This window comes from Chionomys nivalis, chromosome X (genome assembly GCF_950005125.1).
Source record: "Chionomys nivalis chromosome X, mChiNiv1.1, whole genome shotgun sequence".
NCBI classification, from domain to species: Eukaryota; Metazoa; Chordata; class Mammalia; order Rodentia; family Cricetidae; genus Chionomys; species Chionomys nivalis.
In genome coordinates this window covers 74,754,432-74,778,247 of record NC_080112.1, presented here as the reverse complement: position 1 = coordinate 74,778,247, position 23,816 = coordinate 74,754,432, and the positions used below count along the sequence as shown (strand labels likewise).

The 23,816-nt window shown below is 40.5% G+C and overlaps 1 long non-coding RNA gene across 2 annotated transcripts in view; it reads left to right on the top strand.

Annotated features, from left to right (window-relative positions):
- The window catches only part of LOC130867281 (uncharacterized), a 99,582-nt gene that overhangs the window by 4,374 nt on the left and 71,392 nt on the right, over positions 1 to 23,816 (top strand). For both annotated transcript variants that reach the window (XR_009056452.1, XR_009056451.1), the window contains one exon: positions 3,535 to 3,710. This is a non-coding gene — a long non-coding RNA (uncharacterized LOC130867281). The remainder of the gene's footprint in view (positions 1 to 3,534; positions 3,711 to 23,816) is intronic.

The following is a 23,816-nucleotide window of genomic DNA, read 5'->3' as shown; positions in this document are numbered from 1 at the left end:
GGTCCTGGAGGATGAGGTTGGAACACAGCTGAGCTATTACACAGGCCAAATGGCATGAACACTTATTCATAATGTCTGTACCTTCCCCAGAACAATGTCTGCTATAGACACTTGGAAGGATCCATCTGTAAGAAGACATGGAGACCTTCCCTTTAACAATCAGGGAAGTGTTGTCTAGAGAAGGGCAGGGATTTTGTCCCTGATGGTGCCAGAAATTAATTTTTAATATAATCTAGAAAATTTAGGATTCAAAGCACATTCATTTTTGAGGGAAGACCAAATCCCCTGTGAACCTGGCTGCAAGACAGGTTTGGAGGGTTTGCTTCCATTTCTTCCTGATTATTGTATAAGCTAGCATCACGGAAATATGAAGGTACACACTCAGAGTGTTAGCCAGACTGGGACAAAATTCCTTCCTGGAGCCCAGAAGGAAATGCACCAAGAATTTTTTGAGGCTGGGGTTCTTTACTTGCAAAAATAGGACTAACAGTTTGGGTCTAGTCCTGTGGAGGTGAAAGTGCCTGGACGCAGTCTTGATAGAGGAAACACAGGGAGGGCAGAAGCTCAGAAGAGTGCTGCCTTCTGGACAAACAGATTTGAGAATTACTAGCCAAGTAGCTGGGGACATGGCTCAGCGGTTAAGAGCACTGCCTGATCTTCCAGAGGTCCTGAGTTCAATTTCCAGCAACTACATGGTGGCTCATCTGTAATGAGATCTGATGCCCTCTTGAGGAAGAAACCTGGTCAGTCATTCTCATCAACTTAGATCATGAAACCCAATATGGACAAGTTCAACAGAACCTTCATATACGGGCTGCCCATGCATACATGCTTCAGCATTGCCAGGGCATAAATTTCATTCATTTTCAACCAAGGGGATGGTATAGAAAGCCACATGTGTGGATAGCCTTACCTGGGGAGAAGGATCTCTTCCACAAGATGACTATTCAACCACATTTTTTCCAGTTGTCTGGGACTGATATGTCTAGATATTAGCCTCTAGATTTAACAAGTGTGATAATTCTATATTTGTCTTGCATTCCAGTCTCCTTGTTAGCTCATTTGTCCTTTTGAGAACATACTGTATTCTGTTTTGTCATTCTTGGTATACGGTACTCTAAAGCTAAACCCAGTACTCCTGAAATGATGTGCAGTAAAAGGAAAATCATCTCCTTCATTTTTGACACTATCCCAAGGTTTCATTAATTCATTTTTTGGTATATTTTGCTCAACACTGCCATCTGCATATATGTATTAGAGCTAAATCCCCCTCAGTGTTTTAGCAGGCATACCTGATACACTATCCCATCTTCCTCAGTCGTTATGATATGCTGATTATTTGTGGCAGTGACACTCATGAACTCATCTGGGAATCTTATTTTTTTAAAAAAGCCTGATTCTGACCTAATCTGTGTGTCACTTATTGTAGAGAAGGTTAAAATATAATCCCCCTCCCTCTTTGAGTCTCATTTTGCTATGTAGCTCATGCTGTTTTTGAACGTGCTATATAGCCTATATTGGCTTCTAACTTGTAATCCTCCTGCATCAGCCTCCTGAGTTCTGGGATTACAGGTGAATGGCATTGTACTTGGCTACCAATTTTGTTTTAGGACCACTTTCACACTATTTTTTTTTTCAGAACTGGTGATCAAACCAAAGTTCCCATGTCTTCTGTGCGAGTGCTACTGGCACGCTGCATCTCTCCCTCGTTTTATTTTGGTTTTGAGAGAGGGTCTAATTAAATTCCCGTGTCTGTCCTGGAATAAACATAACCTGGGCTGGTGTCAACCTTTCAGCTCTCGCCCCAGTTTCTGCAGTAGCTGGAATTACAGGTTTGTGTACCCATACTCAGTTAGCTTGTACCCTCTTAAATGTTTTATGGCATCCTTGGACATTTTGTTTTTGTAAGCCACGTCTATTGATATTTTGCATGATAGAACTGAAAACAGAATTCAAAAATCAACTAATTCAAGAACAGATTCATCAAATTCAAAACAGTTCACAAAAACTTGTTTTGGAATGGAAACAATATTTTCCAAATAAAACATCTATGAATTGTGGTCCTTCATTTTTTGGTAACTGTCCTTAGTGTCTTCCTCATTCAGTCTTTTCCCATATCACATAGAGGCCACTGGATCCCCTGAATTCTGAGTTACACACAGTTGAGAACTGTCGGATGTGGGTGATGGGAATTGAACTTAAGTCCTCTGCAAGAGCAGCAAGTGCTCTTAATTTCTGAGTCATCTCTCCAGTCATATCACGTAGTTTCTTTTTTAGGCTTCTGTGTTTGGAGAAGCCTGCGCCGGGAGCTGGAATGGCACAGTTCTCATGATGCGGTAATTCTGAGTTGTGTCTGTGCAAATTTATTTAGTTATTTATGACATATACAACATTCTACTTCCATCTATCCCTGTACACCAGAAGAGGGCACCAGATCTCATTATAGATGGCTATGAGACACCATGTGGTTGCTGGGAATCGAACTCAGGACCTCTGGAAGAGCAGTCAGTGCTCTTAACCTCTGAGTCATTTCTCCATCCCCTCACGTAGTTTCTTAACATTAGGTCATTTTGACTCCATGAGTTCCTCTGGAAGAGTTTTGGTACCCTCAGAAGTCCCTGAGAAATATAAGATTTTCTAAAATACCCCATGCTGCATGAGACATGAATGTGCTTTAGCAGTGACCATTTTATTAATTAATTAATTAATTAATTAATTATTAAAGATTTCTGCCTCTTCCCCGCCACCACTTCCCATTCCCCCCCTCCCCCAATCAAGTCTTCCTCCCTCCTCAGCCCAAAGAGCAATCAGGTTTCCCTGCCCTGTGGGAGGTCCAAGGACCATCCAGGTCTATTAAGGTGAGCATCCAAACTACCTAGGCTCCCACAAAGCCATTACGTGCAATAGGATCAAAACCCATTGCCATTGTTCTTCAGTTCTCAGTAGTCCTCATTGTCCGTTATGTTCAGCGAGTCCGGTTTTGTCCCATGCTTTTTCAGACCCCGGGCAGCTGGCCTTGGTGAGTTCCCGATAGAACATCCCCATTGCTTCAGTGTGTGGGTGCACCCCTCACGGTCCTGAGCTCCTTGCTCGTGCTCTCTCTCCTTCTGCTCCTCCTTTGGATCGTGAGACTTCAGTCCAGTGCTCCAATGTTGGTCTCTGTCTCTGTCTTCTTTCATCGGCTGATGAAGGTTAATATAAGTGACCATTTTCTTATTAAAAAAAAACACAAAACTTTTTTTACATAAAACATCAAACACCGTAAGATTCTACAACTATGAATATAGAACCTAGAATATAGAAATTCAAGATACAGAATAGAATAGTGGTTAATGCTGGTGAGGCAGGAGAGAGGACGGGAGTTCCCGTGTATGGGGTACAAAGTTTCAGTTTGGGGAGCTGAGAAAGCTCAGTGGGACTGTGGTAAGTGCCACTGAACTGTGTGATTAAAAAAGACTTTATGTTCTCTATAGTTTAACATGATTTAAAAATGCAGACTTCAGATACTTAGTCACCCATATTCTGACTCAACAGCTTTACCACGAGGCACAGAATCGGCTCTAGAAGTGTTTCAGAAAATACTGACACCATTTTGTGGCCTGGAGAGATCCCTGCTAGTCATCAGCTTCTGGCTTCCCTGTTATCCTGCTGCCCCACAGAATGCAGTTACTAAGTGGCCTAAGAGCCAGCACCTTCATGGAGTGGTGAAGGTAAGGCCATCCTCCCCCTTCTTTTCTATTTTCTGGAAATTGCTCATGTATTCCAGAACTGACCTACCTGTGTTTGGAGAAGCCTGTGCTGGGAGCTGGAATGGCCCAGTTCTCATGATGCGGTAATTCTAACTTGTGCCTGTGCAAATGCTTTCACACATCATCCATCAAATGAAGTTCAGGTGTATTATTAAGAAGAATTTTTTAGAATAAAACATGTACATATATGTACACACAAGTATATATCAAAATGTAGGCTACTATATTATTTCAGCTTCCAATGAACTAAATATATGAAATAATAAGAGGGAAGAGTTATATGCATTCATAATTAAAAATGTAAAATTCCATGAAATCATAGATGACATTAAAATATGATTTGTCATCTGGGCACTCAGACAATAATACAATAACGTGCATTCTGTCCTTACATGATTTGCATATTTGCAAAATCACCCATTTGCTACAATTTAGTGATATATCCAAGATCAGTTCTTGCATTTGTGTGGGCATATTTGGACAAATGCAGTGACCGAATACCCACAGTGCAGGCTTCTAGAAGAAGCCCAACTCTGCGTTTTGTTTCCAATCTTAGGCTGCTAATAAAGCTCTTTGCATGGTGTGTTTAGTACCACAATCATCACATTTTTGATGACTTCACTGTTCAAAATACTTCCCAAGATAGTGCTGCCTAGTGCTTCTAAACTTAAGAAGGCTGGGCGATACCTTACAGATAAACCATGGGTATCACATGCACTCCAGCCATTTGCGACAGTGCTGCTGGCTGTGATTTTGTTGTTAATAAATCAGATCTATATGCTATGGGTCAGCAATCACTAGTACAGTGTTTGCCATGATTTTATCCAACATCAATTGTGAATAGCAAGAAGCATGATTATGATCAGATGTGCTGATTACATGAACTACTTGTCAATTTATGAATGAAACAATGTGATCTTCATCAAAAAGCAAGCTGTAGAAATATATAGGTTAAATGACTAGAGAAGGACAAACAAATCATGCATGTTAACATTATTGAAAACTCTTCCATTTTACTAATGATAAAAGAATTCAAGTTGGAGTAACAATGACAGGTCAGAGTTGTTGCCTATCATATTAGAAAGGATTTATGAACTGTGTTGGCCACAATGCAATGATCTTATCGTTCTTGTATACTACCACTGGATTAAATCAGCATGACATCATAGGAAGTGGCTTGGTAAACTTGTATAAATTTTAGTACCTCATGACGGAGAAATTGAACTTCAAAGTATATCTTCTGAAAAATATATGTTTGGCTACAGATTTACACACCTTTACTATAATGTTATCTGTAAAAGCAAAAATAGGGAAAATAGAGGAGCCTTTGAAGAGAGGGAGCAGATATACTATGGATTGAAACAAGACAAAAGCCTTCCAAAATTATTAAATTATTTTCAAAGAACAGTTGATGACATGAAAAACATTTTAACTTCATTAAAATAAAACAGATGTCATATAAGTTAAAAATTAAGTTATACTTACATCCTATACACTGAACTAGGTCAAGTTGAAAATCAATCAGTTTCAGGGTGAAGCACACTTTAGCACATATGAGTTGAGGGAACCTCCTAACTTGCTCCTCAGTAGCCACACACCTCATTTAGTTGGACTTGCCTTAGGAGGTGGGATAATGAGTTGGAATGGGTTTTACTGTACTGCACCAGGCCAGGAGGAACAGACTCACCTTTGGCAATCCACAAAAAGGAAAAATTTCATTCAGACTTCTGTGAAAACAGATGAACTGCCCCAGTTTTGGGAGGCTTCAAGAAGAAGATGAGTTTGGAGATGAGTCACAAAGCATATGTAGAATTTTAAGGTTGAAATGCAGGGTAAGTATTGACTTTTTCAGCCTCTAAGTGACAATGATGCCATTCTAGACTCTGAAGTCAGTGACTTTAAGAGGCATTGAAAGTGATTCTCCTTTGTGATGTATATACCCGGAATTTTCTAGTACTTTACTGTAGGGTCCAGGTAAGTTGTCATGTTCCACTGTTCTGATCTGATTTCAATAGAGAAAAGACATAAAGAAATATTTCAGGAATTGACACCATCTCCTAAGGTGCATGTGTATAGAACATGGAGAATGGATAAAGGACAGTGGAGAGATGATAGCAAAGAGAGGATGAGAAAGAAACAAATGTTGGTTGAATACAAGTGAGCTCTCACAGTACTTAGGCCATTTGCTTTTACCAAAGATGCTAGAGGCCATTAGGCATTCACTCCAAATTCCAGTGTTGCCTATGAGAAGCAATGGGACCTGAGGGATAGAGAGAGCTTTGCAAATGGACAGTGGAAGTGGTTAGAAGCAGCTGCACATGGAAATGATTTTACAAACTAGCTACAATGGAGGGTCAGAGATTATTAATTGGCCTAACTCCAAGGCAAAGATAGTCAAAGAGAAAATGAATCCACAGAATTGTACCAAAGTTACAAGAAACAGGGACTATGACTATCCTGCAAACTGCAGACCATGGTACCAGTAGGAGGGGTTTGGAAATTTGAACTTGTTCTCCCTGGCAGGAAATGGCTACTAAGAGAGGTTGGGAATTAAGAAGAAGAAGATATTGGATGAAAGGGCATTCTCTACTTTACACTTCTGCACATACTAGTTCCCTCTGCTTATGGTATATTGCGACATGTTCTAAGTCAGTAACTAGCATGCAGCTATGCAAGTATTTGTAAATGTATCTACCATCTCTAGAAAAACACAGAAGAAACAGTGTTCACACCCAGAGAAGAGAACCTGGTAGGAGTGGAGAGAACACTTACTCCATTTTGTACCTCTTGAACTTGCATTATACGTGCTGCCTCTTTCCAAGAAGAAAACTATGAAACACACAGACATGCACTCTCTCTCTCTCTCTCTCTCTCTCTCTCTCTCTCTCTTTCTCTCTCTCTCTCTCTCTCTCTCTCTCTCACACACACACACACACACACACACCTACCTTCATGTTTACCAGAAAGTTCCATCTGCTGAACTATAATCACAAAGTTTTTCTTTCTTATCCTTGAAGCCTTTCCCTGGATTCTATTCTTACTGACCACTTGGCATAGGATCCAGTTGGCAAATGAAGTAGAGCTACCAAAGGTAACCTCTGAGTGGAAAGGGGACACACATTTTGTGAAGTGGGACCCTCAAGTCAGCAGCACTTCTAGTATTGATATTTCTTCATACTATTGAGTAGAAGATCAAGAAATTTCTTCACTGGTTTGAAGATGAAAGAGAAAAACCTGGAACCAAAGATTTGTTGAGAGAAGCTGAAGAAAAGGGCCAAGGCCAAGTCAGGCAGAGGCTTAGTAAGGCTGAGCTACGTTGAGATAGAGTTTCAAGTGAATGGTTCTGAAAGCCTGGAAAAGCTGCTGTCAGCTACCAGACCCTTTAACAAACCTACCCATGGGCATTTATTTATATGAGCAAACTAGTCTTTTGGGATCTTCTGGGTTTTATCAAACTTCAACAAACTTTGAATGCCTATTGTGAGGAAGACCCAGCCAGAGCAGTGGTCATGGGCATTCACAAAGGAGAGAAAGTTTCTGTAAGAATCAATGGTTCTTGAATGTGGGTTTTGTGATGGATTAGGACCCAAGTGCTGTGGATGCTAACAGAGCCGATATAGTGCTTGGTTCCTAGTAGGTGCTCAGTAAGTGTTTGTGACATAATTCGTTTATTGAGCACCTCCTATCAATCAAGCACTGTGCTAGGCTCTGGGGCCACATAGCTAAGTTAGACAAGATGCTCCTCTTGGAGGCCCTTATGTCTAGTAGTGGCTACAGTAGAATTAAAAATACTAATTAATTAATACTAATAATAGCAGTATTGACAGGGATAAGAGCACTTGCCCAGGAAACAGAAGCAGGTTGCACTGTGGGAAGAGGCAGTGACTGTACCATTTATTCAAAAGAAAAGGGGAGAGAGGGGGCAGCAAATGGAGAGGTAAGGCTCAGGCGCTTTGCCTTAAAAAATGAGAGGTTTGAGCATGATGTTCCCATTAGAGAGGACAGGGATAAAGATTCAGGAGTTAAGGCAGTGAGCGAAGGAAAGACATGAGGCTATCAAGGTGATATATAGTAGAAACTGGCCAGGATTTCCAGGAAGAACTCTTCTGAGGCAGGAGAGTGTGGATTTGCAGGCTGTACCAGGAGATGATGGAGAAGGTTATGAGAATGGAAAGGGGAGTGACTGGCATAATGAATTACAGATCCCAGGCCAGTCAGAGAACGTAATTATGCTGAATGAGTCTGATAAATTGGAGGAAATCAAGAGGTCTAAGAATGCAAGTTATAGAAACAAAGAAAAATTCTCAGTGGAACAGAGAGTATGATATAAAAGATGACACTTGTGGGGCAGTTTTCAGTGACAAAGTGATCCTGGGTATGACCCAGGATGTGGATAAATGATGTAGGTATAGGATGAGGTTATGGTAGTTGAACCAAAGATATTTAAATCCCTCTGATCATACAAAGACTCACACTGGGAGTCTAGGAACACTTAAGGTTTGGGAGACCATAAGCAGATGCCAGTGACAAAACTTGGTGAAAGAATGTAAATGTCTTAGCTGCCCTTTACCTGAAAAGGGAGGTGAACAAACGTGGGTTATGTATCTGTGGGCTTGGCTTCTCCTTCTCACAAGGTCCTTATGGGAATGAGATGAAAGGTTCCAGCTACAGTGAGAAGGAACCAGTGTCTACAGAGTACAGTCTGTCCCAGCAGTTCCAGTCTATCCTTAGCTGCCAAAAGCCTAGCTAAGGATAAGGCAGTGCATTGTTTGTGGCTAGTCAGTTAGCATGCAACTCCACAGAAGCATTGAGAAGTGAAGGAATGGAGAAGACCAGAATCACACAAAGGAATGGAAACAGTATGCTCTAGGTTAATTCCCAGAGAGTGTACATATCTTTCCATGATCTGTACAGGAACAGTAACGAGTGAGGCAGCTTGTCACAGCCATCCCTCAAGAGGAATGACAGGCAGGGAGGTCAAGCTTTCCTTGTGCCCAGGGCAGCTTTTGAGGTACAATTTTAATTAACAATTGGCTCTAGAGTTTAAGCTCTTGGTGGGGGTGGTATCTCAGAGAAAGAGCAGTGACAGATAACCACTCTCATCTTTGGAGAAACCTGTGAGGAAAAACTGTGGAAAATATGAAATAGCATCCAGAAACTCTAAGATGTTTTCTTTAACAGTAGCAGCACCAGGAGCCACAACAAGCAACAGCTATAGTGACTACACTAGCTAATACATATATTGTCTTATCGTAGACAAGGCTCTGTTCTAAATACTTTTATGTATATGAATTCCTTTAGTACTTACAACAGCACTGTGAAGTCTAAATATCAATATTAGTCCACTTACTGTTATGTAACGAATACAGGAGACTGGAGACTTTATAAGCCAAAGAATACTTTAGCTCAAGGCCCCTTGACTTTGCAACCAGGGTCCTAAGGCTTTATAGAACATCATATGACAAGGGTCAAGAGGCATGTGTGTGACTCTGTATCTTCCCTCTCTTGTTACCTTACCAGAACTCAACCATGAGAGCTCCACCTTAACGGCGTTATGTAAATGGAGTCACCTCTTAAAGGCCTTGTCTCTAAACACTATCACTAAATTAATTTTGTATCTTCCTAATACATTACAATGGAGGAAAATTTCAACATAGAAAGTTATAAGACACACTCAGACCATATTCAAATCACAGTGGCATGAATATTAACATCATAATTGCTGGCACTCAGTGGTCAAATGCTTAACTAGCATGTGCAAAGCCATAGGTTCCAGCTCTAGTACCGCTGACAAATACACTCACAAAGCAAGGACCTACTAGAATTCAAATCTTTCTATAGCCCAATCTGATGAAAATATAGGTACGAACAGTAACAAATATTGATCTTTTTTCTCTGTAGACTATAGAGTGCACACTCTTGAAATTTGTTCTGGATCCTCAAAGCTCTTGCTCCTTTCTCCCTGGGAGTTAGTTCATGTGTATATGAAATACACTGTTGCCTGCCGAAATTTTTGGTGTGCAAATTACCTGTTTCTATGAAGGAAACCTGATAGGAAAGCGGCCTTCAGAAAAGCATATGACTAACTAGAGCATGCTAGGAAAATCAGTTGTCTCTGAAAGATAATACAAGGAGCATATAAAATGTTTTCCTGAGCTGGAGAGATAGAGGATCCTGAACATTCCAGATAAGCTATCTACCATTAAAACACAACCATGGCATTCTTGGAACATTTTGTGTCGAGACCAGGTAGCTCACTAAGTCGACCACCACTGGTAGTTCAGTAAAGTATTGAATTTATGATCCTCCTGCCTCAGTCTCCCTGGTAGCTGGGATTACAGTCCTGTAACATCAGGCTTGACTGGCTGGGTGTTTGCTTTAACAGAAGCATCCTATTCCAATTCTATCTTATAAGTACCCATAATAGTTCATTTACAAAGAACTGAAAAATTACATATATACATGGCGTTCAAAAACGTTCTTTCTACCTTTATGGTTTATTGCAAATTCATTTTTAATATTAGAACTGAACATACCTGCTGTGTGTGCTTGTCTGGCATTTCCTGTACTCCTTCATCTTTCCCATTGCCGTTTTGCCTTCTTCCTTCAAGGTCACATATAAAGTCCCCTAATTTTTTTTTTAAGTTTTCCTTATTCACCTTCCTGCATAGCTTACGCCCTCTTTCTGCTCTCAACTCAAAGTCTCCCTGTCGTTTACAATTGCTAGTTTTTGAGAACTGCTTATTATAGTTAGGTTTGGAGATTAATTAACATATCTCCATGACCATTTCCTGCTCTGTAAGTCATTGATTGGGTCCCTTGAAGCAAGTACTTTACATTTCCAAGGTTAAGTTTCCCTCCACTAGTTCTACTTCTCTATCTCAGTATTTATGGTGTCAATAATTTTTTCCAGGGTCAGCCTAGGGAATTCCTGATGCTTGGTTAACACCAACAGTGCTCCATATAGTCTCAAAGAGGCCGATGCTTGTGAGGAGGCCTTCTGAGTTCCTCCCGCATCTGTCTGCCCTTGTAAACATCTCTCCTTCCTCTGCTGCTGTACACGAGGAATGAGCCAGAAAAGCAGGAGTTCCATCATTCTTATGAACCATTTTTGATGTCCCTTCCACCCCAATACTACTTTGCCTGCTTGAGTTTGCTTTGTATAGTAGACATGCTCAGTCTGGTCACTGTGGATGAGAACCACATTGCCGAAAAGTCCTTCAGTACGTGGACTGCTCAAAATCATTGTGCTGTTGAGCCAGTGGGTTCTTCTGGCTCTGAGATGAGGGCTTCACCTCATGTATTTGCACTGCCCTTATACTAGTTACTGCTAACCTCAGAATCAGGTTGAGAATTCAAAGAAAATCAAACCCTTATGCGTTGCCCTGAGGCAAAACTGTCCCCCTTACTACCTTAAATGCCCGATTTCCATTAGCCACTTTTTTTCCCCTGGTGAAAATTAATACCACATTGTAGGAAGATAAAGTCGCATGGTCTTTAGCCTAGTGCCAGTGCACAGTCTTGGCTGATATATAGAGGCACAGAAAAGATAGGAAGAACTGCTCCGAGACAACATAGAGTGGCTCTCTACCACCAGAAAACTATTTTTTAGACCAGGTTGGTGGACCTGCAGCACTATCTGACTCTGACTGGGCTACAATGAAACCTTGGCTTGGAAGAATGGGACATATCATTTTATAGAATTATCCCCAGCTTTTTTCAACATGTAGTGCCATAATGAAACGGAACAAGCAGGAGGAAAAGGGCTCTGGTAGGGGCTAGAATGATCTAAAGATCCTAACTCGGTGTCCGCTCACCTCCTGGTGTCAGTCTTAATTGACAGCAACAACAGAAGTACTCGGATGACTGAATCTCACCATCAGAGAGGAATTATGAGGCCATCTAATTCCCACACACCTCCAACCCCTTCCAAACTCCTGTGTGTGGGTTGCACCTAAAATAAGCTCTCTAAGGCAGGGCTTGTCAGGAAAGGCTGTCCTGTTGTTTTTCCTCAGTCAGGGAAACGGGAGTGCAAAAGAGCAAAGTAATCAGCAACCCAGCTTTACTAGCTGGCCTTGCTGCATAGGGGGGCAGGGCTGGAATGTCAGTTTTCCAGAACTCATACCTGGAGAGAGAGAAAATCATTGGGATGAGAGAAGAGTGGTGACAGAGTGCGGCCTGCAAGTAGGCCATCTAAACTGTGAGGTGCCTGACGGGGTCTTCCTGATGCCTTCCAGTCACGTGTATATTCACTTCTCTCAGAGGTTCCTTCTCCAAGATCCCTAGGCTCCAACTCACTTCTAGATGCTCACTGAGTGTGGGAAACTGGCACAAGCATGCACACGCACATGTATGCTCCTGATGCTAAGAGGTAAAGAGATCTAGGAAAAGAGTGTGTAGGACACGGCTCCTTTAGTCATAGGTGATTTTAATGTGGATGCTTATATACAAGAAAATATATAACTATCACCTTGATATTCCAGCTAATTTTCAGTTTAATGGCCATGACCATGGACGGATCAGAGTTGTTGAAGAAAATAGTCACTCTTAGGAGTTACAACACTGGGTCTGTTTGTCATTTCTGGGAGGGGACACAGCTTTCAAGGGTGGTGTGAATTCCAGTAGATAATGAACATTAATACAAAGGCGGCTTAGAGGATGAGAATGAGGGTACATTTTCCCCTTTGCACCTTTGTATTGTTCTTCTAGCTATGTAAAATACATTAGCTATGTAGTGTATATTAATTTAATCAAGAAAATGTTATGTAAAAAAAGAGATTAATAGACATAGAAATGTAGACAATTATTTTTCAATAAATGAAATGTAAATGGTATAAAAAACAGGGGAGAGCATTAAAAGGTAAAGAAGAAAAAAGGATGGGGAGGGGAGATAGAGGAAAGCAAATTGAAATTAAAATGAAGCAAACAAGTGTCAAAGACAAATAAAATCACTTAGAAAGTTAAATGAGTGAAAAACTATATGCAAGGGTCATGACATGACAAGGGGATACAAAGACAATCTGAAAGAACCAGAGCAAAATAATGTGACACTGGCCATCTTCCAGAAGGTGGAGCTTATTTCTTTCCATCCCAAACAAGGATTTGATTTAAAAAAAAAAATGCAGTCAGAGTAAAGGAGAAAGTCAATTCACAGTGGAGAAACAAAAAGCACAAGACTAAGGTTAGCATCACTGTGTCACAACTGAGGTACATTTTGTAAAGCGCCTGCCCACTATGCCTCAGAACCTATCACTATAATCCAAAAAGATGAAAAGTCAGAGAAACTGTCCAAGCAAGAAGAGTCTAAAGATATGTGACAAGTAAATGTCGTGTGGGATCCTGGATGGGATACAGGCGTAGAAAAAGGACATTGGGCAGAAACTAAGGACATTTGAATAGCTTTAGTTAAAATGTAATAGACAATAAAATGCATAAAAATTATATACCATGAGTGAGAGACAGTAGCAGAGAATGCTCATTGTTGAGGATGTTGAAACCTCTGTGCCGTCTTTATAACATCTCTGCGACTCTAAAACAGTGCTAAAATAAAGATGCTGTTTCAAGTTCAAAGACAAAGGAGAGCACATGATATAATGGTAGAGGAGGAGAAGAAAATGAAACTCTCTTTTTTTGAGACAGGATGATGTTGCTGTGTAACTCAGGCTAGTCTTGAGCTCATAATCCCCCTGCCTCTACTTCCTCCTAAGTGCCAAGATTGTCAGGGTGTATCACCACAGATGGCTGAGAGACAAGTTTTTAATTAAAGAAAACAACATAGATAAAGGAAAATTGTAAAAGAAAAAATTTCTACCTCCCCCAAAATATCTAAAAACACCTTGTACCCTCCTAACAAACCTCCTTAAAAGCAAAAGGGAAAAACACATCAGTTAAGACCCAAGAGAAGGAAAAAAAAAGCACGGCAAAAGAATATTAAGCCAAACTCCATTTTTAAAAGTGAAAAAAGAAGAAACAAACATAAAAATCCATAAAAACAATAAAGCAAAACCCAACAAAAACATAGTAAAAGGAAGTTCTACTAAACAGAAAAAGAAATTACTAAAAATATGACATGAAGAGAAAAAAAAGAATAGAGTAGAGAGAAAGGAAAAATAACCCCAGGAGCAATGTTGATGAAAAATAAGTCCTAAACATTGAAAGGATAAAGAGAAAAAATGTAAAAGACATAAAAGAAAGAAAACTCATGACAAATAGATAATAAAAGGGAAAAAGGATGGGGAGGTCACTCAGCATGTTAAAAAACCATCAGGAGAGTAGGAAGTGCTTTGCTTTTGGTAGGCTTGTGGAGTGGGAACAAAATACCCAGAAATCATGGCTGTCCACAGTGCCCTCTGGGAGCTGTTGGAAGGAATGAAAAGGGCATGTTATTGTAACATAGGCAGACAGGCATTTAAGTGGCTCATTACCACCATATTAACTTTTTCCCATGTGAGTCTGGGAAGCTGACTGTTTTACCCAAAGCCCATGAGTCCTGTTTTATTTTACCAGGATCTGAGAGATGAACATTTGTTGATGGGCCGGATCTATGATCTGTACTGGGCTCCTGCCTGCCCAGAGATTAGATATTAATTCAACTTCTTTCAGAAGTTATTTATTCTGAATGACGCAAGATCCATCCTAGCCACAGCTAAGTGACCACTTTTGCTGAGTCAGGGTTCTGGAACTTGCTAATCACCAAACTCATCAAGAGCCAGAGGGCATCTTTCCTATTCACTTAGAAAATGTGATTCCTCCCCCATGTGAAGGAGCATATGTATAGGAGTCATCACAAACAACCAGAATCCCAACTAGAAACAATTCCAAACAACCACAGTTCCAAGTAGGGATCTCAAACACATTCAGTTTTGGATCTGAAATATTGTGGTTGTTTTGTCAGTGTTATTTTCTCTCTTTAAAATTAATCTTGCTTAAGATTAATGGTTAAATCATTTTTCATGAGCAGACTGACACTTAACTGGGTAGTGCATGGTGTGGTCTGGGAGGAAGTATATTTCTAACATGATTGTTTAGTCGAGTCATCCCAGTGAGGGTCATGAGAATTTGATGGTGATCATCACATCGGGTGTGCATTTTGACATGCAGAGTTCCTGCTCTGGCCTTTATCTGGCCAGAAGCAATAGCAATAGTGTAGCTGCTGTGATGGGACACTGGGGCACACATTTCCCACAGGTCACATTAGTGAGTGGTCAGGAGGCAAAAATCTTTACACCCCCAGAATGTCTGTAAATTTTTTGGGACCTAAAACCTGGTGCTTCTTGGCTCTGGCATACAGAGTGGTGCTTCTGAGCATTTGGGGGTGGGAGAGCTGAGAGTACGTGTTATAATGCTGTATTCCAGCTGATGGGTCATACCGAGAGGCTCTAAGTTAACAAAACTAGAATAGACAGGTAGACTAAAGGAAGAACTAACAGATCTAGAATGAAGCGGAACATGTAGGAACCAGGTAATTTAGGGCAAGTCACAAAACCTCTCTAAATTTCTATACAAGGAGCACACTACACAGAAAATGAATGTTATGACTTTTTTCCTTATGAGAAAAATTTAAAAACAGATGAAAATCAAAAATATGACTATATAATAGCAAAAATATTAAATTAAAGCAGGGCATAATGGTAATTAGAAGTTGTCCAAGTAACAGTAAAGAAAACAAAATTTGCTGAGAGTTTGAACCCAAGGCAGCTTGGTTCTCCAGTCTTCCTTTTCCTAGCTCACCCTCCATCCACATCCCAGCCAAGCCATCCTCTTTCAAACTCACTGTTCCCTGCATAACACTTCAGTGGCCTCTCCAATGGTTTCCAGGCTTAGGTTCACTTGATTTGGATTGACTGGTGATACATGGCCGGAGACCAGACTAGACTACCGTTATTCCATGCCAAATATTTGCCCCTAGAAACTGACGTGTCCCGTGGAACTTCAATTTATTATTTTTGCTGGTTGTACTATAAAACATAGAAGACATTCTAAAACAAATGGTTACTTTTGGAGTCATTGTTTCCCAAAAAGGTATTTTGACATTTAAAAATAGAGATGGTATAATATTAGAATTTTAACTTATAACTTTAGGAAATAATCTGGCATAGTCTTGCCTTTCTCATTTTCTTTTGGAACAATGGAATATTCAATATGAACAGCTGGGAGCTGGGTGCCAGCCTTTTCTCTGTGGCTAACAGCAACATTTGGCTATGCTATTTTTCCATTTGGGGCCTCACTTTTCTCATCTCTACAATAGGGATGATTAGACTGAGTGCTATCCAAAGTGTAATCCAGCCGGAAGCTCAGGCTAGCCTGATCCTAGAGCTTCGCTCTAGTCCTCATATCCCTAAATTCCCGCTAGAAACAAAGCCTCAATTCTAATTCCCAGACCCTGAACCAGGTGGCAGGCAGTTCACATTCCTGGTGTGCATGAAGCAGAGTGTTTGCGAGCAGCCATGATGCAAAGCACCAGGCTTTTCAATGTCCTTCACAATTTTGGAGGGGTTACTTCTGTGACTCCACCTCACTATTTCTTGAACTTTCCCTGTGAATGCTGCTTTAGACTGTTTTGCTTCATGTCCACCACCAAGTTGTACAAATTCCTCCTGGGCCTTGTCTCCTCTGTGTGTCTATTTGGGCTTGGTTGCTATAGAGAGATTTTTACCTCTCGTCTCTTTTCTCTCTCCCTTTTGCCCCCCCCCCCCCGATATGTACTTTCCACGAATTCCTCCCTATTTCTTTTTCCCCTTTAGACAGAAAGCATGACCTCAACTGTTGGCATGATCCATAAATGGCATTATCTGAATTCTTGGCAAAATCCCAATTGAGGAATGTTGAGCTACAGTTGGTTCTAGGTAGCTGGAGGAAATATAAAATTAATTAGCAACATAATTTCAGGCTTTACCTGCCTTGTAAAAGTGCACCAGTGTTTGCACTAGAAAGCACTTTCTGGCCCCAGTCCTTCTCTGCTGTTTTAAGAAGACTTGGAGTTGAAATGAGACATTTTGAGCTAAGTGGTCATTTTACTGGCAACCCCAACTTCACTAGTCCTGGGCAAGAAACATAAGAGAAAATTCAGGCCTGCAAGGCTACTGTCTTGGAGTTTAAGGCTATCTCAGTCTGCAGTTGTCTTCATTTGCTGGCCCAAATGAAATTCTGCTTTCTTACCTCTTCCCTGCCTCCAGTGTCTCTTCAGATTGTTTGCTTGGCATCTTATTGTATGACATCTAAATAATGGGCCACTGAGAGAAAACAATAAGAAAAAAATCCCAAACTACTTAAGAGGCAACCCAAATTACAGTTGTTTCTTTTTTATTATCAAATTTAAAAATAAGCCAAAGTGATACAATCCCAAAATTCAATTTGGATTCAGTTCTGTGGTTGTTTACTGTAATGGGTGATGGGCTGTTTTGTCTTTGGGAAGGCCCTAGCAGAGGAAACTTCCTTATGAGCCACAGCTTGCCCAGCCCCCTGTCTGCCTTCCAATTCCAGCCCTCTTCACTGTCCTAGAGCTGGGCCTTCGAAGTCCAGGGTAGTGGAAGCATGGCACAGTGCACTTCTGGATTCTTCCAGCTGTACTCTCACTGGGGAAAATCAACTTTGAAGTAAAGCTGGGGGCCTGCCAGGAAACTGAAAAGGGGTTATTAAAAATGGCCTTTTTCAAACCACCAGTGATGTTTTGCTAGCAGAGGGTAACAGGTTACTTGGAATCTGAACTGCCTTGGGTTTTGGATTAAATTGCAAAGTTGGCTGAGATTTCAGACCCCCAGGGTCTTGAGGGCTGAAGACACAATTGAAAGCATATTAGATGCTGGCTGCATCTATACAATACCAACCAACAAGTTAAAAGGGGGAGAATTCACTAAAATCTGTTTATTTAATGTCATGAACACAAAAACGTAAGTTTGAGTTTAGTCTTGTTCTTTTTTTATTTAGTTTTATTTTAATAAATCCAGACTAGAATATTTTGAAAATGGAAATAGCCTGTATTTCTACAAAGCATTATACTGCTTAAAATTCCACTATATTCTCCCTCACAGCCCTCCCCCAACCACTTTAGGTAGGGGCCATTCTATCTTAAGAATGAAAGAGGGTCATATGGGTTCTTTCTTCCCTCTCTTCCCTGATATACTCTGATGCACCTGCAATTGTAGGATTAGCCCTTTTATTTTCTGTTTATTGAGGTCTTGAGAAGGTTTTGGTTTTCCAGACTTTCCATTCTATTATCTGTGCTTTATCCAAGTCTTTATCTCTATCTGCTCTAGCTCTTATCTGAAAACCCTGGCAGTCCTGAGCCATGTCCTCCTAGGTATTTCTCACCCACCTTGAAAGAAAGGTTGGCTTGGTAAAATTCTTTGGGAAAAATCTGCTATGAACTTTATTAGTGTATAAGCTGGTATCTGGCCAGAAAACCTAGAGTTTTAAGTTATTCTTGCTTTGAACATGGCCACCTGGGTTTTATAATGGACTTGGTGCTGCAGGACCCACTCAAACTTCTCAGGACTTCGAGGCCCCTAAGAAACATGGCCTGAGGGACCTGTGGCCAAGGAATGTCAAGGTTGGTGAGGGTTGGGAGTTGGGTAGGTAGTAACTTAGGGGTGTCACCCCACTTAGATATTTTCACAACTCAGGACTCCAGAAGTGACTTGAACTGCTTGAGTGGCAGAGGTCATTAGTAGTGACCTCGAGTTACTATGATGGGAGAACCAAAGTGAAAGTCCACGTGTAGCTGAGTCACACTGCTAGCCAGTGGAGAACAGAAGCAAGTGCTGGTCTATGGAATAAGTAGTGTGAATCTGTGGTTGGGAAGTAAGCCGAGGCGCTGAGTGTCACTCTGTGGCCAGTTCAACTCCCAAGCAACTGGGCATTCTTTCTCATAGTGTCCAGTTGCTAGGAGCAATGGTAACAAAAAGCAGTAAGTAAACAGGAGATGCCAACTCGGGCCTTCGAACTTGTCAGGTTGTTCTATTCCAGTTAAATCATTTTAGGCTCTACTTTGTCTCGCCTAGTTGTCCCTTCCCATGGGATATCTGAGATGGGGGCTCGTCCTTCATTTTCCAAAAACAGTTGATGGAGGGAAGGTGAGGGAAATTTTCTGCTGCCATGGAAGGCCAGTGCTGGCCCAAGGCCAACTTTCCTGAGTTTCTCCCAGGCGGATTCCACAATAGATGGGGGTAGGAGGAGGCACAATTGGCCCAGACTGTTTTTATTTGGTCTGCAGTGTGGGAGATCAGACATTCTGAAGAGAATTGAAAACACTTCTTTCTTTGGATTCCTGGGGCTGTGTAGGGGGAGCTTGGGCCCCACTTGGCACAGAGTTGATTATAACATTTAAAAAAAAAAAACCTTCCAATATTGTTGCCCAAGGCTGAATGGAAAGTTTTCCTTCCAGTCAGAGCTGACTCCTAAAGCCTACACCTTCTTAAGCCTTTGATTAGCAAACACCTGCCACCAAGGCGATCAGAGAACAATAAAGCTGTGAGGGGCTGCTCACAAAGCTGCTGAGGGGGGATCAGTGCTGATGGAGGCTGGATGGGAGAACAATGGTCTACCACCTCTGCTAGATCCCTAAGGACCCCAAACTCAGAACTTGTATGCCAAATTAAAACAACAACAACTAAAAATCAACTCTCTTTTTGAATCTGCTGAGTTTTTCTCTTTCTGACTCATTTATATGTGCTGAACTTATCAAAAATATGTTTTTGCTAAATGGCACTGTGTCTAAGCATGAGCCCCAGCTGACTGCTTCATCTGAGGCAAGAATGCCAACCACCTCACAGTTTATCATAGCCTTTAATTCCAAATGTTTTCAAGAGAAGAGGCCAGAGACAGCAAGATTGCTATATTACTGATGACTTCAGGGGAGTTTGTGGTTGACAAGACAGTGTTGGAAGAAACTTATGATTAATGCAAAGGAAAAAAAATAACAATGACTCACAAACAGAGGAACTCTGCACTTACTAGATTCCTCAAATTAACTTGCAAATAAACGACCTCTGGAACGAAGCCACCTTTCATCAGTGTAAAGAATTTTGTGGAAATATTAATGATTATTTATTTATAACCCCATGTGCTTTCAAAACATATTTTAGATCGCCAAGTAGAAGGGTTTTGATCCAATGGGAGGTCATTGTAAAATGGCTCCTTCTGCAACTGGCCCTGATGAGCTATTTACCCAGAGCAAAGCACATTGGCCCAGTTGTCTTGGTGATAGACAGCTTGGCAACAAGAGCTGTCTGCACAGCTCTGAGGTGGGGTTGAACTGTCTGTAATGTCTCCATTCAAGTTTGGCTAATTGAAATCAGGAAGAAAAGTTAACGTAGAAAGAAGGCGAAAAAAATTACACCTCCAGTCGGGTTTTTGCATGCCTGTCAATTTGCTAAGTTTTTTTTTTTTAAATGGTTTAGAGAATTTCTGTTCTGTTATTTTTACTGTGTTATTGTTATACACGAGATGGCACATTAGCTTCCAAGACAGGGCTAACAGTTGTGGCAATGTGCCGGTTTCCCAAGGACCCCAAGTCAAGTTGAGTTAAGCCACTATCCACACTCCATTAGCATAACATCTGAGGCAAAGAGCAAGAGTGAGTATGGAACCTGTTTCTGGAAGGTGATGCTGCTAATTACCAGCTAAGACTGCTGTATGCTTAGACAAGAAAAAAACCAAGACAGGAGTCCTTAACTTCAAGCCTGTGAACCTCCAGAAATTACAGACAAAAGTTGTGTATATTCATATTTAGTTTTTCTTTGAATCCTTGGCGTTAAGCAGATTCTCTAAGGATACGGACCACTTGTACAGGCATTTATGTTCACAGGCTTTGCCCCTGTTTAGTTTTTCTGGTATGCAGTTGTTGGGAGACCGGGAAATGGTCAGAACCTTTTGACACACTATCTAGACATGGTCAGGACATAGATCACTCAGCATATTACCTTTCAGATAAAATGAAAACATAAACAGGTCATTTTTCTTATCTATTGTAGTATGTAACATAGAACAAAGTTTAGACAAATATAAACATGCATACAGGTTTACAACTTTTATTTGTGTATCTTTATTCAGTTCTTCCTTTATTATTATTTCTCACTTCCATGGGGTACCAAAACGTTTCCTTATGACTCCATTTCATGAAATTGGTACATCTTTAGACAGCTATTGGTCATAATGGCAACCCATTTGATGACACGGTTTTCATTACTCTGGTAGAGCTCTCAGCACTAGCTAATGAGCATCTTTTATTCTGGACCCTCATATTTTCCAGATCAGTACTGGAGGCTGGAATTATGGCTCAGTGACAGAGTTGTTGTCTACCATGGGCAAGGCTCTGGACTCCATGACCAGTACTAAAACTTCTAAAGCAGGAAATTTTTGATATGTTATTATGAAGAAACCCACAAGTGTGTGTGTGTGTGTGCTTGTGTAAGTATGCACGTGTGTGTGTGAGAGAGTGAGGAGGATAGAAGTCAGCAGGTGATTTCTTCAAACCCTTGTATTTTTTAGGTGTGCCATGTGTCTGTGTGACTGCTTGTCTGTGACTGTGGTTGTACATGTGCCATACCACATGTGTGGAAGTCAGAGGACACTCTTGTAGGCCATTTCTTGCCTTCTGATTTAAGACAAGGTCTCTGTTGTTCCCTACTGTACATGTCCAGTTTGTTGGCCTGCTAGCAGCCAAGGATTCCCATTTCTCCACCCCTTTCTCTTGGTAGCAGTGCTGTGATTACAGGTAGTCACACATGTCCAGCTTTTATGTAGGTTCTGGGGTTTTGAACGCGGGTCCCCGTGCTTGTGTCAAGCACATTATCCACTGAGCTATCTCCCTAGCCCTCCACCTTACTTGTTGAGATAATGTCTCTCACTGAACCTGGAGCTCACCAATTCAGCTAGGAGTTCCAGGGATCTGATTGTCTCTGCCTCCTCAGAACTAGGGATAACAGGTACATGGACATGCCCAGCTTTTTATATTGATGTTGTAGATATGAACGCAGGTCCTCATGCTTGCATGACAACCACTTTTCTGAGAACCTCTCACCAGTCCCTCTTCCGTGTTAAGTTCTTGCTTTTAAAAATATCAAGCACATTACCTTTATAGTTAGAAAAAACAAAATTAAAAATTATATATCAGCTAGGTTAACTTATTTCCCACCTCCCTCCTTCCCTTTCTCTTTACACCTCTCTGATGCAGATCAAACCCAGGGTTTTGCAAGTGTAAGCACGGTACCACCGAGGGACATACATTTACAAGCTGACTTCTAGGTTGTGTCAATCATACTTTTGAAAGTCCCCCAGTTAAAGGAATGTTATAATATTATGTGTAAAATTGCAATTAGAAATCCAACTGGAGATTTCCTGTATACTTTGAGTCTAAGAAAAGAACACAGTGTTGGTCAACATCATCTCCCTTTGGTGTCATTGAATTTTAGGGGGAAAAAAAGACAATTTGAAGTATATAGATCCAGATATGTGTAAATTCTTAGGGAATGAGAATATAATTTACTGAGTAGAACTGTTGGACTATAACGATGAGTAAAGGAGGCCAGGCCACCATTCTTTGTAAAATGGAAAGTATAAATATGTCAACTCTACTCTGCATGTACCCTGCTCTTCACCTTCTGGTAAAGGCTAGCATTGGGGCAAGGCTCAGCAAAGGGGGAAGGACATCTGTTTTACACATTACGTGGTAATTTATACCACGGACGAAAGGATGATGGTTTATTTATCTTAAGCCACATCAAAACGGTTGGGTAAAAGTAGTCAGGTCAGAAAGTTCCTGGCACAAAATAGGTGTATAAAATTGGAACTGATGCATAAGTATTGCCTTTTTCAGGGGACTTTCTAAAATATCCCCAGCCAAAATGAACTTCTGTCCTTCCACTCTCACAGTCCTCTGTCTCTATTCGATTCTAGCACTTATTTTATATCCAACTAAAGTACTTGTTTGAATTGCTATGTTGTGAATTCTTTGAGACATTCCTTCATCATGTTTGCTGATGACTTATGTGTCTTGTAGTAATTAATCCATTTATTTTCAAAATAAATTGTATACCAGACATTCTGGTGTTGGAGGCCTCCTGGTGAAAATACACAGTTTTTCCTCTCGGTGAGCTTAATAAATATTTAATTATTCATTTTCCTGCTTCCTCCTATTATTATGATTTAGAATAAGAAGATAATATTCAGGAAAAAGTCCACATTCTTAAAAAAAAAAGAAAATGTCCACATTGTTTTGTCATCTTGAAGGACATAACATTTTCTTCTTCAGTCATTCTAAAAGAATTTATAATTCTAAAAGTTTTTTTGCCATTACTAAAGAACATTTTGGTGGTCATATAGGCTGAGAAATTAAGGCCTTAAGTGAGGCATTTTAACACAGAAATCTTAATTGTAATACATTGGAAATGGACGTGAGGTCAGAAACAGAGAAGAATGCATCGTAGAGAATTTACAATGTTTCCGTATATTTAGCATGTGGCTCTGTGGTCTTCATGTGGTGAGATGAAGGGAAAATGGAGGTGTAAGAACATTTGCTTTGTTTCCAACTTCATAATATCTTCTGTAATTAATTCAAAGAGAGTTGGAGACTGCCTTGGTATGACATGGATATATACTAATGAGGTATATTCTCCTTTGAAGTAGAAGCCTACAGGTTAATGATTAGGCACATTCTAAATTTAATATTTTAGTGTAATTTTGCATGTCTGCTTATACAGTATATCTGCAGACAGTATATTTGTATATGTACTTTACCCTGTGGAAATTTGGGTCCCATATCCCTATGTGGAATCTTTCTTATTAAATACTCTTTGATGCTCTGACGATGTTGAGAGTCACTTATAGAATGGTTTGTTAAAGATAAAAATTGAAAAATCATTCTTGTAGTGGAACTAAAAAACTGTAATATTTCAAAGTATAAGAGATACAACTAAAAACATCCCCACTGGCTATTTTGAACTCATAATTTTTGTTAATGAATAGCCATTGTTGGAAACTTTATTTTCTTACAAATTGTTCTTTAAGGTTTCTATGAGTTTTTTTTTTAACTTGGCACAACTAATACATGCAAGGAAGCCAAGTGTGGTG